Source organism: Bombyx mandarina, chromosome A1, assembly GCF_030267445.1.
Source record: "Bombyx mandarina strain Sakado chromosome A1, ASM3026744v2".
NCBI lineage: Eukaryota > Metazoa > Arthropoda > Insecta > Lepidoptera > Bombycidae > Bombyx > Bombyx mandarina.
Window position 1 is genome coordinate 22,946,245 of NC_143234.1, and position 12,646 is coordinate 22,958,890.

Here is a 12,646-nt window from a genome sequence, read left to right on the forward strand (position 1 = left end):
TGATCGTGTACCTGGTGTTAAGTGGTCAACGCATCTTATAGATGTGATAAATGCCACTCGCTACACACTATTAAGACATGAGGTTTACTTCTCAATTGTATAATATAACAGCTCACCCTTCGAATCGGGACGTGTTACTGCTTCTGTTACCTGTTAATGTCGCTGACAAAAAAATTATCAAAGTGGTCGCACTGACCCCTATCTACCATTAAGAAAAATATGTAAAATTTTTACTCTAAGACTTAAGATCATGGACCACTGAATGGATGAAACATAATTTTTGTTAATTATTATCAGCTCGATAGGTTAATGACTTTTTTTATTTTTATTGCATAGATGGGTGGACGAGCTCACAGTCCACCTGGTGTTAAGTGGTTACTGGAGCCCATAGACACTTACAACGTAAATGCCGCCACCCACCTTGAGATATAAGTTCTAAGATCTCAGTATAGTTACAACGGCTGCCCCACCCTTCAAACCGAAACGCATTACTGCTTCACGGCAGAAATAGGCGGGACGGTTGTACTTTACGAAAGGGTTCAACTTCACTTACAAGGCAGTATCTTTTTCAATAATATCTGGTATACCGACAGGGCCCACAAAGAAATTCTAACATCCAAAAGTTCAAGGTTTGTTTTTATTAATTCTCAACAATCACAGTAATCAGGAGTATATCTTAACTGTGTAGGTATACATATTTAAGTGACACAGCTGTCGATAGCTGGTGCTTAGCGAAAAAGAAGGGCTCCAAAGGAATGGTTACCACGTTAAGTGAAAGGTCTGTATTGGTCGGTATTAAACAAAAGGTTGACAGGCAAATTTATGAAAGAAACACATGAAAACATTTCTAACTCTAAATGATTAGTAGATTGCTGTATTTAAATTATAATTTGTAATTACTGGTGGTAGGACCTCTTGTGAGTCCGCGCGGGTAGGTACCACCGCGCTGCTTATTTTTGCCGTGAAGCGTGCGCGCGTTTCGGTTTGAAAGGTGGGGCAGCCGTTGTAACTATACTTGAGACCTTAGAACTTGTATCTCAAGGTGGGTGGCGCATTTACGTTATAGATGTCTATGGGCTCCAGTAAATACATAGCACCAGATGGGCTGCGAGCTCGTCCACCCGTCTAAGCAATAAAAAAAAATTGCAATTTAAGGGCAATTTTACCCTAATGCGGTCTCTAGTGGGGAGTTACAACAGCAGGCGTGTGTCCTTGAAATGTCTTCCTAATGTTCGTCTTCGTTTGAGTGTAAATTTTAATGATATCCGAACACGAACCTTCAGTTCCATCTTGTTTACCTTCAATGATCGATCTGTGTAGCAGTCATAATGCGATATCGTTGTTCTGAGCATGTATACTCCAGGATTGACGTTAATAATGTTTTTTTAGTGTATGTCATTATTACAAGACTACATATCGACGCTTGAAAGGCAAACATGACTAAGCGACAATGCGTAAACTTTACAGTAGACTAATTTAAAGTTGAAATACCTGAAAACAAAATTTATTTTAACGAATCTAGCTGTGGTAGAATCTAGCTAGTAGCTGTAGGATTGAAATGATTTTAATAGACCTAGAAATATATTTTTTTTGCACATCGAATATGGTTATTGCATATCATTTACAAGCAGTTATTGTCGCTTAGTTACGTTTGCCTTTCAAGAGTCGATATGTATGTATGTATATATATATATTTTTTACGACACTACGCGTTTAATATCACGTTTATCTCCTTCAAATAGCGTACTCATAGACGACGGAAATATTAAATTGAAAAAAAAAAAAAAAAAAATGCATAACATAAATTGTATTGATTTTTTGGTGCGGTAATGTTTTTGTTTATTTATTCGTTACGCCGCCGTCCGGGCAGGTTTCTTTTATAAAATATGGACACATAAAATATATTCCTACGTGGGGTGTTGGGTTACACTTGATATTCTAGTGGTTCACTGTGGGTTGCTACAGATCGATCGATAATGGAGAAGTTTATGCGAAGCCGCTAACACTGCGAATTTTATGGGACAGAGATATATCGAATTAGATTGCCTATCTAAGACATTCCTTACTAAACCAATAATCAATCAATTTAATTTATACAAAAATTTCGTTATTTAGGACATAAAATTTTTTTAAAGACGTGTATTCGTAAAACCGTTTTTTTTTAATTTAGATTTTAGGCCGCTTAAATAAAAGCGGCTCTAAATAAAATAATAAAATGTTTATTTTTATGTAAAAAATGTACAATCTGTTTTCTAATGGCGGCTCATGGCCTCCTGGATTTTTTAGCCGCGCATGCGCGTGACGGAAGAAAAGGTTTCGCCACAAGATAATTAGAGAAGTATTATTTTGTATTTCCAAATATTAATTATGATCATTCTTCATTAGTATGTTAGTACCATCTCGGCATTTTCTTGCATTGCTATCCAATATTGAACTATGATAAAGAAATTCAATTGCAACTTATCAGGGAGCTAGTTCGTAATTAATTCAGAATGCAGCATAAACGTAGCGTCCTCTGTGAAATTGTGTTCAATTGTTAAATCTCTCAACTTTAAATGGGCTATCAATGTTTTAGAATACGGCAACATTTGACTATGATTAAAAATACTATCACTATATATCCTATCAGTATAGGTTGACATTTAAAATAAACTAATAATTAAATAGATTCTTCTCCGAATTGTGGCTCTTTTGGCATGTTCAATTACATTGAAATTTTGAGTTTTTATTCTAATTAATGACTTTTTTGGAGAATTCCGAAGGGTTGTAGAAATGATTGGTCACTTTACGGTGTTAATAAATTCTAGTGACCCAGCACGTGAAGTTTCCAAAGTAACTCTTGACTCTAATCTATCCGAAGTCAAAACGTGTAATGAATAAAAATAACTCGAGATTGAACCGTTAAATTGTTTTTATTAACATCTATTATTTGTTATTAAGCGCCATAATTGTTTTTCAACATTTTTATAAAAGGTAAACCTTGTTTAGTTTCAAGTTAAATGAATAACATTAGCACCGAGCCGCCCACGCGTGTTCTTGTTAGGCCTTTATTGGATTTCGAACTCGGTACGCGCCTATCAATGTTCCGTGTGTGGGTTTCACTAAAACGTATATCTGTTTGCTCTTCCATTGTTCTTGGGAAGAAAACGATAATTTCTGGTGTTACAAAGACATGCGAAACGTACCCAAGCTTCACAGACAATAGTTTGGAAACAGGTTTATGTATTCACCACGGACGACTGTTATGTGTCAAAATGTTAAAATAGAATTTCGCGTGGATTTTAATTTGAATGTGCCTAATAAAAATTGGAATACGAAATTTAACCGCTGATGTAGTTTTCATCATCATCATTACGTTTCCTAATCGATAATTCTAAATAGCATAATAAAATGATTTAATTAATTGTTTCGGCATTCAGAAGTAATCCAACAATAGCATTATAATTGTCAATACATAGGTGAGAGTCACTCAAGTATACTTTTAACCCACAGACACAGCCCACTGAGTTTCTCGCCGAATCTTCTCAGTGGGTCGCGTTTCCGATCCGGTGGTAGATTCTGCGAAGCACTGCTCTTGTTAGGGCCAGTGTTAGCAACACTCCGGTTTGAGCCCCGTGACCTCACTTACACATTAGGGCGAAGCTGATATAGCCTCTCAAGGCTATCAGCATAGGTAGGGAAAAAAATCAAGTATACATTTTACTTAGTAAGTATGTTACATGAAGTGTATTAGAATAGTGTCCAGTGTGTCACAGACACCTACCTGACTATGTATGAACACGTCACGTGACGACATTTAATTTCCTTAACAATAGAATACTGGCTGTTCTAGGCGGAATTAAGAATTTATCTATTAAAGTTCATATTCAAACCTGAACGCATGATTTCTTCACGGCTAAATGATACAAATCTGCAATAATGATAATACATAAACAGAGAAAGACAGAAAAAATAGATTTTGTCTTTTTTCAAACAAATTTGTCTTTTTTTTTTATTAGCTATTGACGACCTTAAGAATTTTCAATGAATTCTTTTTTTGGATTAGATCTTTACTTCTTCAAAAAGCTAAATGACGAAACAATAGAAAAAAGTACTATTGGCAATAAGTGTTAATCATTAAACGTTACTTTGATTTCACAATAAATGCAGCTGTGGATCTCAGCTCTAAAATATTGGTGAGATAATTTATTAACTACACAAAAGAATAAACCTACTTAAGCGGCATTAGTAGGTACGGGCGCCCTAGATTTAGCGCATTACATGATGTATAGCGACGCATATTATAACTGCATAATGTTGCCATATTTCGAAAACATTCCGATCTGATCTGAAGCGTTCTTTTGAATTGAGCAAAAAAATATTAAAGACTTAATAAAAAAAATATATAGGCCTTTATGAAAACCGAAATGATTGTAATATTTTTTTCTAATCACCAATATTATGACGTACGATCTCAATAAATAATCTACGGGGCGGACAGAAACACTCCGTATTCAATGAAACGAGTCGTTTTGTTGTTTGTAAGAGGCGAGAGAAGAGGCGTGACGGGCGGCACCCCTGTGCAAACAAACAAATTTAAAAACAATCAAAAGTTTCCGGGCCGAATTAATCTTTATTGTTTGTTGTTAACGTTTGTTAGTTTTACGTTTTACAAGCGACTCGAACGCAACCTTCGCTAATGATATTAACAATTTCGTTTGTGTGTATTCGTGAACACGTTTGATGTTATATTAACAAACAAATAAGATTATCTTATTGGAACAAAGTTCCTTATGGGACGATGCGGAGGGGTTAACCTAACCGGGAAAAAACGTCCGTAACGTAAGATTTTTATTAGTAACTAGCGACCCGCTCCGGCTCCGCTCGGGTCTTTAACAAAAAATTCAACGATATTTACGGTGTTTTATTTTTTTAAATAAAAGAACACTTATTGCGGCATAACTATACTAGTTAGACATATGCTGTCGTGACACTTTTTGTAAATAATAATGTGTTCTACAAAGTCGTAGTACATTATTTTATTCTATCATCAATAGTTTTCGCAGGGCACGCGATGTAAATAATTTTTTAGGTAATTTTATACACCTTGGGTTACATTATTGGAGGAAGGATCCCCAATTTTTTTCAAAAAAGATTATGGCCTATGTCACTTGGGAATAGTGTAGCTTCCAAACAGTAAAATAATTTTTCAAATCGGTTCAGTAGTTTCGGAGCCTATTGAAAACAAACAAATCTTTCCTCTTTATAATATTAGTATACCTATAGATGAACACAGTATACGACTTAACTTTGTAATAACGTACAAAAAATAACACATTTTTTTATCATTCATTGACCACGACCTCAGAGCGTTCGTTTGCGCAATACACTAGCTCTTATGCAAACAACCGTAAATGAAGTGTACCACAATAAGTTCGCACGTTACCGAATGACCGTGGGTTGTTGCGAAACCTCCAGTTTTATTTTCTTTATACCTCGAATAAAACTTAAAATTAATATTTTTATAATAAGGAACTTCGTTCCTATCCGGTATCCCACAACACCACGCATCTTTTTTTATGAAGGAAGGATTACTGGTGGCCCGGAGGCCTTTCTAACTTCACCAGGATTTAAGGTTATCGTGTTGTTTAATTGTCTTTTATACTAAATCATCGCCAGCCGACGGAGCAGATTTCATCCCTACTATCTCTGTCTGTTTAGCTCTCTTTTAATCCATTGCGTATCCAAGAAACAATTATTAGCATCCAGACTTTGAATTGTACTCATTTTGATACCTCTTATCTTTTAAATGAGTTTCTTAGTCGATTTTTTTTCGACTGGGACGTTTTACTGATGTCCACGAGCGGATTTAAGCGTAAAAAATATATCATGATGAAATTAAGTCGGGAGAGCGGAATAATGAAATATAGAATATCTAACATAATAATTTTTACGATCGTATAATACGGAAGTAACTAAAGTTCTGAACCAAATGCGTCTATAACACGGTCAATTGAAATGAGTGATAAATATAGATTGCTATATCAGAAAAGTCGTTCTGAATTTATAGGGATTTAAAAAAAAAACAGATTGTTATCACAACTACGGATCTCTAAAACTACCAATAAAAATTCACACATCAAATTTGAAAAAGAAAACAAAAAAGAACATTGTATCGTTCAAACAGAATCATAAACAATTTTGTAGATCCAAATGGCCACTTTTTATAAATAGTTTGAAATAATCAAGACGATAACCTTTTATTGGCCGAATTAGCCTATTAACTACCAATTAGAGATACCAGGCTCCCATAAAATAGAAGAGATCGATTGTCGTAAATTTACGACTGGTCACGGTGCGCTGTCTTCTGATACCCGCAGTACTGAAGATAGTAAACTATTTTATTGTTACTAGTTTAGTGAGAGTGGATGTTATCGAAGCGATCTCAACTCTATCAAGGAACATGTCGTTTTATTCCGGCATCTGTTCCCGGAACAAATAACACAGAAGAAAATGCTACCTAGACACCATTCAATGGGATACGTTTATTTATATTTCTAATTAGGCGTATTAATGAAATTATTCATTTTCCTGTTCTTACGCGGAAGCCTTAATATTTTTGAAAAATAGAAAGTATACTTTCTGTAAATATATACTATTTTTGGAGATATGAACTAGGTACTTATTAAAGTCCCGTAAGAACAATTCTAGTTTTTTTTTTCTTATATTGTTCGGGTCAAATAAATAGACTGATAAATAAACACGTTTTGTGTAGTACAAAATAATGTATGAGCCTAATAAGAACTTTACTTCTAAATTACCGACAGACACTTCAATTTCATTTAGTAGTTATCAAGTGAGTTATCAAAATTCCTAACAATTCGTGCAGCAGTTTCATAAATAACCTATCCGGTAAAGGAATAATATTTATTTTGTTGCCTTTGTATGTTAAGCAGACTCGCATATAGCCTACCTGATGGTGAGTGGACATTGGATGTTTGATCTCTATCGATTCCTAAAGTATTCATCCGATTGTGATGAAACTTGGTACAGTTACAGGTAATCCCAATGGCGCGCGATTCGTTTTAAGTAATCGATGTTTTAAATTCAATTAGATATAGAACGATGAGTGAAACGAACCTCCAAAACTCATGGCTGATGACTAATGGGTCATATTTTTGAGTTCATACAGTTGAATATCGTCGTCTTCGCATTGTACAGTTATTGAAAGATAGAACATCGACACACATCATATTACTTTATACTACTATTTAGTATGTATACATACTACTTATTATTATAAAACTGGGATTCCGGCCTCATTCATAAGCAAATATGTTTACCGTCGCCACTTCGACTAAGGGCTCTCATTTTCGCAGGATAATTCCCTTTTATTTTAAATATATATATTAAGTCTACCCTCTTGGCGTCAACCAGAGACGAAATCGAGGTGCTTCTTCGCCGGCTGGAGACTACAGCGTTGGATTTTGGACTTGCGATCAATCGTGATAAGACCAAAATGATGATCGTAGATCGTGCTAACATCAACCAACCGGAAGTCCAACATATAAGCGGGATGCGAGGTAGTTAATAGCTATGTATATCTAGGCTCCACTATCACCAACGCTGGAGGCTGCGAAGATGAGATCCGAAGACGTTGCGCCGTGACAAGATCCTCAGTTGAGAGGCTAACAAAGATTTGGAGAGACCGCAGAATAACCAAAAATACAAAAGTTCGGTTAATGAGATGCCTGGTCTTTCCAATCTTTCTGTATGGAGCTGAGACGTGGACGCTGAGGATGCAAGACCGTCGTAAGATCGACGCACTAGAAATGTGGTGTTGGAGACGTCTCCTCAGAATTCCGTGGACCGCGCACCGTACCAACATTTCGATCCTGAAAGAGCTCAACATCAAGGAGAGACTATCGTCAACAGTCCAATTACGAATCCTCAAGTTCTTCGGGCACATCACTCGTAATGAGGACTCCATTGAGCGGTTGGTGGTGCAAGGGAAAGTCGAGGGCAAAAGATCTCGCGGACGATCTCCAACACGATGGACCGACCTCATAAAGTCTGTTACTCACTCCAACATAAATGTTTGCTCTCACTCTGCGAAACATCGTGCCACATGGCGTCGCATCGCGAGAGCATCGGTATCGCAGGATCCGACTGATGCATGACCACGACCACTCTGTCAAGAGTGTACGAATAGGAAGAAAATATTAAGTAGAAAAAGCGTCGATTATTTGCGTGTACTGATTCGGTAATTAATTGAGACTAGTTCCTGACCTACCTGGTATTAATTGGTTACCGAAGTCCACAGAAATCACAACGTAAATGTTACTGCGCCTTAACTATTTTATTTTATTTTCATTTATTGGGTACCAACATTTTATATATTAGCACAGTAGATTACAAGTAGCATATACATTGATCTCACACTAAATGCTAACATAATTACCGGTAATTGCAACTTTGAAGATGAGGATGTGCTGAAGTCTTTGATAAAAAAAATGCGTATTTGAGTATAGAAATGATATTCGCTATATTCTGAAAATTACTGAACAAGCGGAAATCGCTTATAGCTACATGTAAAAAAACGTTTTGTAACTTATATTTTCATCTAGAGTAAGCTGTTAACGTAGAAAACGCGTTTCTGTTTCAAATTGGGAGATCTTGTTCGCAGTATTGACAGAATTAGCAAGATAGACACCAGCCATAGATTAGGGGTATAAATTCTAGTAAAAGACATTTTCTGATGTTATCGGATATGCTAATCTCAGAAGATCTAGAGGCAGTAAGACGTTCATCTTGTCAGATTCATATCGCACTCAACACGAACGTTTTCGTAGCCATCTGCGACGTAAACCCGATTTCTAAACACGGATAACATCAACCTTGCCACATTAAGATAACGATTGGGATGCTAATCTAATAAAGGAGTGAGCATAATTAGAGGCATGTGTCAACGACACAAGAATATTCTATCGGGCGCGATCCACGTGTCATACAATAAAAACCTATCATTATTCAATGGGTGCATCACGAAAAATTATCGATGTGGTATCCCGACAACATTAGTATGCGGTGTGGAGGCGCATAGTGGCGCCGTCGCACCAGTGGTCGTCGATCAAACATAACTGTGACTTACATCCACGTGACTTCTTTTGATTCGGTTATGACGTGTTGGCCACGAACACGGCGGCACGCATGAAATAACGAATCAAATATGTTTTGGTCAACTATTGTTTTCACTATGTTCCGTTGAAGTATGGAAATGGATTTTAATTCCTGTCATTTCCATTATGACACTTATGTTTTTAGGTAAGGATTGGAATTTATAGCTTTATGCAGAGATTGTGCTTTTAGGTACCTCAAGCACCGGTCACCGGCTTCGCCGAACCAGTCGCTTGCTTGCGAGTAAATTGACCCACAGACACAGCCCACTGAGTTTCTCGCCGGATCTTCTCAGTGGGTCGCGTTTCCGATCCGGTGGTAGATTCTGCGAAGCAGTGCTCTTGCTAGGGCGAGTGTTAGCAACACTGCCGGTTTGAGCCCCGTGAGCTCACCTACACGTCAAGGAGAAGCTGAAATAGCCTCTCAAGGCTATCAATATAGGTAGGAAAAAAGAAAAGAAAAAGAGATTGATGTTCACGACCAATATCGCATACCACAGCTATTTTAACGTGAACAAACTAAACTGCTGTATAAAATGCAATAATATTGTAATAGAATTCATTAATAGGATTCATAGATGACATATTTAAGAGCGTATGAGATTTCGGGCCTACGCTCGTATATATGTATTATAATATTATTTTGCTTTAAGATCACCTGATTTACCAATTATCACTACCGCGAGAAGGCCTATGTCCAGCAGTGGGAAAATAAAGGCTGATGATGATGATGATGACTACCGCGTTTATCGAGTCTATCAAAGCTGAAAGAAAGCACATCTTTATCGAAGTCTAATTTCCAAATATTCAAGGAAATTCTGTTTCATTCGAAGGCATATTATTAAGCCCGCTCGTTATTTCTATGGCCCGACAGCAAGAGATCATGTCCGTGCTATTGTCTAGACGTCTAAGCAATAACAAGTCGTTGTGAAATCGCGGCCCACCTAGGCCTAATGTTATCACAAGCGTGCATTGCATTAAATAGGTTTATTAACTCTCTATATAACAAAGGTAATCATTGGTCCTTTGAAAAAAACTACTAATATATTTTACACCTATGACTTTTTTTGTAGTCAAATATATCCGAACAGTACCTTTTGTCATTGAGAAGCAATTTCAACAAATAATCTTCGGAAAGTATTTAGATTGTTAGGACTGATATTTTGAGAAGTGATCAGTATTAGATTTACTATCAGATAATCCGAAATCAGGTATCATACAAAACCTAATCAAATACTACTAAAAGGCACGTTAGTTCTGTGTTCTCTCTTTCTCTGAACAAAGGTTTTCAAGTATTCGCTCATAGAGAATAAAAGGTTGAGCCACTTGGTCTACGGAAATCTTCTTATCCATGTTTTGTACTTTAGGTGTCCCGAGAGTATTCTTCCTTTTTATATTTTTCGTCCTACCTATTGCTAGTATCCTCGAGGGATTACACTAGTTTATAGGCGAGCTCACAGGGCTCAGCCTGGGAGACTTTGTTAACACCAGCTCTAGCAAGAGCAGTGTTGCTTATTGGGGATCATCCAGTCAGCTGTTTACGGGTAGACTGAAACATTTGGGCATTTTAAACAGCTGCCTACTCTCAAAGCCACATTAATTTAATAGGAACATAAATAACCGGATTAACTAGTTGAACATTCTAAATTTTGGGCCTCGTTTACTCTTTTTTTTCCTACCTATGCCTATGCTATGAAAAAGCCTCTCAAGGCTATCGCCTTGCGAGGCTATTTCAGCTTCACCCTAGCGTGTAGGTGAGCTCTCGGGGCTCAAACCGGAGTATTGCTAACACTGGCCTTAGCAAGAGCAGTGCTTCGCAGAATCTACCTACCACCGAATCGGAAACGCGACCCACTAAGAAGATCCGGCGAGAAACTCAGTGGGCTCGTTAACTCTGTACGAGAAAAATAGCTCCAGAACAAAAATTATGCCACGGCAAGCGCGCCGCGGGACGCCCCGTTATGTATGCACAGACGACGACACGAAAAACGTTTTTCTAATACAATAAACAAATCAATACCACATCTGTTTATTTGTAAAGTTTAATTTAACCTAAATATTTGTAAACAAAATATAATACGTTACGTTTTTATTCAATGCGTTCAGTCATTATAATTCATGAGTACATTTATATTCGTTACGTTTCATATTGTATTATAAATCGTATGATATACAAGTATTTTGGTACTGTTACTGTTCAATGGATGGTATCATACAGAAATGAGACGATATTAAAAACTTAAAAATATAAACTTTTTTCTTTTTCCTATTTAAGCTGACAGCCTTGAGAGGTTACATCAGGGTAACCTCACAAGTAGGTGAGTTCATGAGGCTCAAACCTGACGACGTTGCTAACACTGGCCCTAGCAAGAGTAGTACTTCGCAGAATCTACCACCGGAGCGGAAACGCGATTGATTATTTACTTCTTTTGTTTTTTTTTTATATTACGTTCCATACCTTCATCACTATATCATAATACGCAAGGGTTCTAGCCCGATGTAGTTGATTAAATATTAAGCGTTTTGCTATTTTCTCTCACGACATTACTAGAGGTATCCTTTAAACAGGTGCAAACTAACTAATTACTACAAACTAACTACACTGGTGGTAGGACCTCTTGTGAGTCAACACGGATAGGTACCACCACACAACCTATTTCTGCCGTGAAGCAGTAATGCGTTTCGGTTTGAAGGGTGGGGCAGCCGTTGTAACTATACTTGAGACCTTAGTACTTATATCTCAAGGTGGGTGGCGCATTTACGTCGTAGATGTCTATGGGCTCCAAGAACCACTTAACACCAGGTGGGCTGTGAGCTCGTCCAATCATCTAAGCAAAAAAAAAATAACTATGCATATTTCGTAGCCATCTATACCGAAGTCCATTTAATTCTTCAAATCGGAACGCATTATAGATTAGTAGCAGAATTAGGTTAATGGCCTTCTTGTCTAAAGGCATTTTTAACCGCTTAACAACAGATGACCCGAAAGCACGACGACCTCCCACGAAACTAATGCTATAAGACATAATTACCACATTTACTTAATGCGGTTTATTTGGATCCATAAACGACACTCCTAGAGTTCTCACATTCGCGTATCACTGTCAGAATTAATAGGCTCGAAATATATTGGAAACAATTTAATGTGTCACAATAATGTTATGGTTATGATGATTTCAATAATAAAAGTTATTAAAAAATTTTTATTAATTGGCCGTTTAAGATTATTTTATACATCAAGAAGGATAATCTCGTAATTTATGTATTTAAAATCCAGTATTATGGTTACGTAATCCGGATAATGGTCAAGGGTTGCCACTTATGAGAAAAAGGCACGCTGTCACTTACGACCTATTGGTCATTCATTATCGTATGTAGACGTATGTTGCGGCCTGATATAAATATTTTTTTTTGTATATTCTAGCGACCTCGAGGGGTCTTACTAGAATCACCGGACGAGTAGGTGAGCTCACGGGGCTCTAACTTGAAGA

At 37.0% G+C, this 12,646-nt stretch overlaps 1 protein-coding gene across 22 annotated transcripts in view; it reads right to left on the reverse strand.

Annotated features, from left to right (window-relative positions):
• rg (A kinase anchor protein rugose) overlaps positions 1-12,646 on the reverse strand; it is a 633,801-nt gene that overhangs the window by 160,504 nt on the left and 460,651 nt on the right. The window lies entirely within an intron of this gene.